Raw genomic sequence first — 6,270 nt, forward strand, 5'->3', positions numbered from 1 at the left:
CAGATCCCATATTACCAGCAACTGTTGAAAATCTAAGATAATAATATAATGTTTAGATCAGAAACAAATCATTTCACGGTGTTTAATAAATGGTGAACAATATAGGAAACAATTAAGGTTGTCTTACCGCACTGCTATTTTTGTTATTTTCCCTTTTACAAACACTTTAGAACTGGTGAATTCTTCCAAAGAATCTGTGCAGATAAAATCCCCAAATGCACCAGCGCCTTTGGCATGCACTATTCTTTCAGGAATACGTTCCCTATAAAAAAGAGGCACTTTATGTTTCAGTAAAGGTACATTCAGGCTGAGAGCGTTGAGCGTCGCGTCGCGTTTGCGTCGCGTCCGCGTGTCGAAATGGAATCAATTCACTTAACTTAAATTAGACCGTTCAGGCATACAGCGTCGCGTTTGGGGTTGCGCTAGCGTCCGCTGAGCGTCGAGGTTCGAGTTCAATGGGGCGGACGCGACGCAAACGTGACGCGACGCTCGACGCTCTCAGCCTGAATGTACCTTAATGCATACCTTACCAAAAATTTGGCTTTCGGATTTTTAATTTCTTAGTTATTGTTTCAAAAATGTTAATGAAATGTTCTTCTTGTCTGACTTAAAAAATAACTGAATTACCTATATAAGAATTTTTTTTCCAATCTGGCTGTATTTATTTTGAATAAATTATATAAAATACCTAACCGATTTTTTTTAGAATAATACCATTAAAATACAGCTTTATACAACAAAAATTGGCGTCAACGATGGCTCTGAAATTAAGATCGCTGTCATTTTATATGTAAAATTATACATATTTAAAAATATAGGAAATGTAATAAGTAATAACGTAATTAGTAGATTAGTTAGATTGTCATTTCCAAGCCAACTGGACGCCGTTTTTTTCGATCTTACTGTACTTAAAAATCATACTTTTACATGTTATATGCAAAAGTTATTTTTAAGTGAGAAATATATGAAAATGACTTAGTTACCTGTGAAAGTGTCCTAAGTGTTCGACCAGCTGCCAATCTCTAAGGGGTATCAATCCCTTTTTGCCTATCGTCAAGCTGGTTTCTGGATTCACTATACCAATGCCTGCACTATTTCTGGCATAACAACATTGTGTGTCCTGATAATAAAGAATATTTTTACAATACATAATAGATACTATGTCAAAAAAATAGTAAATAGTTTTTTCTTGATAAATATTGTTTGGTGTTGGTTTCTTGTAGAGGACGCGATTACAATTTTTTCATAATTTCGGAGCGGTTAGGCTTTTTCCAGAATTACGTCGCCAAATGTGAATTAAATAATTTATTCAAATTTATTATTATATACTTATTTTTTAATTTTACAAATAAAATACAATGTGTTGTACAGTATGTCTCCGGATTGTGTTTACAAGAGAACTTTTTTTTGAGAAACATACATTCTTATATATATATATATATATATATATATATATATATATATATATATATATATATATATATATATATATATAATATATATATATATATATATATATATATATATATATATATATATATATATATATATATAAACGGGATTTGGTTTTTAAGTATTTAATACTCATTACCAACTACAGCCTATTGCTGCCTTCCCGTTACCCTACGCCACACATTTCGATTTAGAGCGTCATCAGCTTCTAGGTTACGAGCTTCCATTGCTTCCGTAACCGTTCCGTTCCAGAATTTTCTAGGTCTACCTCTCTTTCTTCTGCCCTGGGGAGCCCATTGAAAAACTCTTTTTGGCCACCTGTTCTCCGGCATACGCAGAACATGTCCAAACCATTTTAAGCTGGATTTTTCGATTCGATCCAGTACTGCTCCTCCGATGCATTCATCAAAAATACATTCTTCATAAACATTTTTGCTTGTTCTAAAATGGTTAATTCCGTTTATAATTTTCCAAACTGCCATACCTTTTACACAAACAAGTCCTAAAAATTCTCTTCTTTGCTAGATTGTTATTGATAAGAATGTTAATTACCGTCATATTTTTCACTGTTTTAAAATATTAAAGCAGCACAAAATTTATTTAGTTCAGTGCTACGGAGAGGGGGTGATAATAGTTATCGGAAAATGTGAAAGTTTATCAACAGCAAAATTATTATTAATTAATTAATAAGAACCATCTATCAAAGAATGAAATTGAAATGATATTACCATAGAAACGCCTTTTGATATTTCAAAACGCCTTTTGGACTTTTTTACGAAATTTGATTTTGATGTCAATATGACTCCTACTTGTAGAGGGCACCACCTACATATTATTTAACTGGTTTGAAGAGTAGTAACTTTTCGTCCGTATCTGTATAAAACTACTGAGTAAAAAATATACATTTGCGACGTTTTTTACGTAAAAAAGGTTTCTTGGTGAAAATCGCTACGGGCAACCTTTACAGCGCTTTTAGATGGAGCGGACCGTCCAGTCCGCGCGGAGCGTCCGCGCGGGTTTTATTTCAAGATAGCTCATCCGGACGGAGCATACCCATGTGAAATTGTTCATATAAGCTCATGGTACTTGCTCGAAGTCGCGGACGCTCCGCTCCATCTGAAAGCGATGTTAGAGTTCTCAAGATATTTAGAAAGAAAATAGTCAATACATGTCATTATTGACAAAAAATAAACATGTGTAGATAGTTATTTTATTGAGATGATAAATTTGGGAACTTTTTATTTTTTTAAATTAATCAGAAATGATGATAAAACCGTTTCTGTTAATCTTTTGGCACAAAAACATTTCAAATTTATGATTTTAGCCTAATAACTATTTAGTCAACATGTTTAATTTAAGTCAATGATGACATGTATTGATAATTTCGATTCCAAATATCTCAAAAACCATTCCTAGTATTAATTTTTACCAAGAGACCTTTTTTTACATAAAAAAACATCGTAAATGTATATCTTTTTACTCAGTAGTTTTATACAGGTATGGAAGAAAGGTTATTAGTCTTTAAACTAGTTAAAAAATATGTAGGTGGCGCCCTCTACAAGTAGGAGTCATATTGACATCAAAATCATATTTCGCAGGTCAAAAAATTCCCAGATACCATTTTTCATCTAAATCGCGATGGTACTTCAGAAATTATTTGGAAAAATTCGAATTATATATATAAACGGGATTTGGTTTAAGTATTTAATACTCATTTCCAACTACAGCCTATTGCTGCCTTCCCGTTACCCTACGCCACACATCTCGATTTAGAGCGTTATCAGCTTCTAGGTTACGAGCTTCCATTGCTTCCGTAACCGTTCCGTTCCAGGATTTTCTAGGTCTACCTCTCTTTCTTCTGCCCTGGGGAGCCCATTGAAAAAATCTTTTTGGCCACCTGTTCTCCGGCATACGCAGAACATGTCCAAACCATTTTAAGCTGGATTTTTCGATTCGATCCAGTACTGTCTCCTCCGATGCATTCATCAAAAATACATTCTTCATAAACATTTTTGCTTGTTCTAAAATGGTTAATTCCGTTTATAATTTTCCAAACTGCCATACCTTTTTACACAAACAAGTCCTAAAAATTCTCTTCTTTGCTAGATTGTTATTGATAAGAATGTTAATTACCGTCATATTTTTCACTGTTTTAAAATATTAAAGCAGCACAAAATTTATTTAGTTCAGTGCTACGGAGAGGGTGATAATAGTTATCGGAAAATGTGAAAGTTTATCAACAGCAAAATTATTATTAATTAATTAATAAGAACCATCTATCAAAGAATGAAATTGAAATGATATTACCATAGAAACGCCTTTTGATATTTCAAAAACGCCTTTTGGACTTTTTTTTCAAATATTTGAAAAACGCCTTTTGGAAAATTTTAACCATATTTTCATGTTTTTTTTAATTTTTTTTTTTAATTTTGTTTAACAGTATGGAAATTTGGAAAAGTATAAACAATATTAACATTTTTAGAACAAGAAAAATTATTTATTAAGAAAACATTTTCCTTTAAATGGCAATAACTAAAAAGTTTTTCCTCTTGTAAAGACAATCCGGGAGTAATAAAAATCCATACAGGATCCATACTGTATATAAAAAGCATTATTTTATACAGGGTCAGTCTTAAATAAGTGCAAATATTTTTAGAGATAGTATATTTCGACCCCAGAAACACGAATATGAGGTTTTTTTCGCGAAAAATTTTTTTGGGAATATTTGGAATTTTTTGGGAAATTTTGGAATATTTTAGTTTTTAGTTAAAAAATATAATTTGTTGATAATATGGCAACATAGGTAGTAGATTAAATTTACAAGAAAGAAAATCCAGAAAAGATCCTGTGGTTTTTTTTGGAAATTTTCAAAATAAAATAACTCGGTTATTTTGGATTTATTTCAAAAACATTTTAAAGAAACGAAAATATCTTTCTTTTATCTAGATCTACCAACCTTGAAAATATTTTCACTTATTTAAGACTCACCCTGTATAAGGACCATGTATGAAATACCTAAAATATATTAAAAAACTGTAAAAACTGGGGTCACAGCAGATTTAACAGTATTAATTCACGGTTGAAAATAATGAAGATCACTTTTTAGAAACCGATATTATGCAACGATGGTTTTTGCAGTTCTCAGAAGTTTTTTTAAAGCTACTTTTTTGGTTTTCAGTTTTTTAGATCCAGGCTCAAATGTTTGAAGCCTTATTTAAAAAAAAACTTTTCATAGAGTGAAATCATTGTTTTGTATCTCGTTTTTCTGAAAATAAAAATTAATATTTGATTTTAAAGAGAAAAAACACAAAAACAATTCGGATAAGACGGGTTTTGTTGCAATCTGATGCATATTGCGGGTTTGATTTATTAGATATATGATATTTTATTAAAATTAGGTAAGGATTTGAAATGAATAAGACGTCAGTATTAATATTATACTTGTGTAAAAAGCCTACGAAAAAATGCGAGATTTGTTACAATAATGACAATAAAAAGCAAATATAAGTGGATAAGAGGGATTTTGCTGCAGTAACGTAATTTGTAGTGAATTTTACATAGGAATAGGTGACTTTTCCTGAAGTTTGGGACTATATTTAAGTAGATTTCAAGGTCCCACTATTAATATATGAGTGGTTCAGAAGTGAACTGGATCAAATCCTATAGAAGATAATTATTGAGAAAATGAGAGTTAAAGTTTATTAATGTTACTTAATTAAAATAAAACAAGCTGGAGAAGAAAACTTGACACAATGATTATTCTATTTTAAATGTTATAATTGCAAACTAAAGTAATTCAAAATACAACTCTGGTCATTTTTAAGAATGATTGTTTATCATTTTTTGGACTTGAACTATTTTGTCTCTGAAAATATTTGAAATTTTAGAATTAAATTGGTTCATGGGTACATTCTTCTTCGTCATTAAGGGATTTGTTGACTTCACATTGTCTATTAATAGCGTTTTCTTCGATTTTAATAAAAATTATGGAATATTGGCGGGATAAAGTGAAGATCTTTCATGTGTTTGCATTTAGAGTGTGTTATGTTACTTCTATATGAAATGATAAGATTTTTCTTCTTCGTGCAGTTTTATTCAGATTAACAACATGTCAGATGTCTAAGTATTTGTAAGAAAAACAGCTTAACTTATTGATGTAGTAATAGTGAAAATAATGATAAACTATACTTTCAGAATCGATAGAATCAGACTTTTCAGATGGCTGATAATCTGATTAACTTGATCCAAATGGTTCAGACTTTGTTTCATTGTCATCCATTTTATCAAAAAAAGAATTGTTTAGCTCTAAACTTTAGCACGTGTGTTAAAATCGTGCACGGCGTTAAATTTTCTTGATTCATTTCTCTACTGGAAAAAAGAATATTTTATAATCGTATAAAGGCGATTACCTTAAAATAGTAGGAAATTGAACGTGATTCTGACCACTCCATATGTCATTAGACTATTTAAAAAAAATGGATAAGGCGGGGAAAACATCTAACTTAATTTAATAAACAGAAAACGGAAAATTTCTCAAGACGCTTCCTTCAGTTGGCGAAAATTCTGCGCCAGCAGGTCTTCCCAACTCGATGACTGTGCCTTTTTTCGTTGCTTGTGCACCGGGTTCAAAGACAAGCACGACCTCTGCAGCGAAGAGTGGGCCCGCGAGTAGTGGTGGAGAACTATCGATAGTCACGGCCATCGATAGTTATCGATATTCACACATTCGACTATCGATAACTATCGATTGTTTTCGATAGTTTTGACTAACATAAATTTGTTAGTTATCTATGTGGTTATCTATGAAAAGCAGTACGA

At 31.4% G+C, this 6,270-nt stretch overlaps 1 long non-coding RNA gene across 1 annotated transcript; it reads right to left on the bottom strand.

Moving 5' to 3' along the window:
* On the bottom strand, nt 1–1,114 carry LOC115884498. Its single transcript, XR_004050567.1, has 3 exons — nt 984–1,114; nt 128–262; nt 1–32 (listed from the first exon to the last, which is right to left on the bottom strand). It is a non-coding gene; the product is annotated as an uncharacterized LOC115884498 (long non-coding RNA).
* Between the last annotated feature and the right edge of the window lie 5,156 nt (nt 1,115–6,270).

The sequence above is a fragment of the Sitophilus oryzae genome, unplaced genomic scaffold (genome assembly GCF_002938485.1).
Source record: "Sitophilus oryzae breed Bouriz unplaced genomic scaffold, Soryzae_2.0 scaffold_290_pilon_pilon, whole genome shotgun sequence".
In the NCBI taxonomy this organism is placed as follows: domain Eukaryota; kingdom Metazoa; phylum Arthropoda; class Insecta; order Coleoptera; family Curculionidae; genus Sitophilus; species Sitophilus oryzae.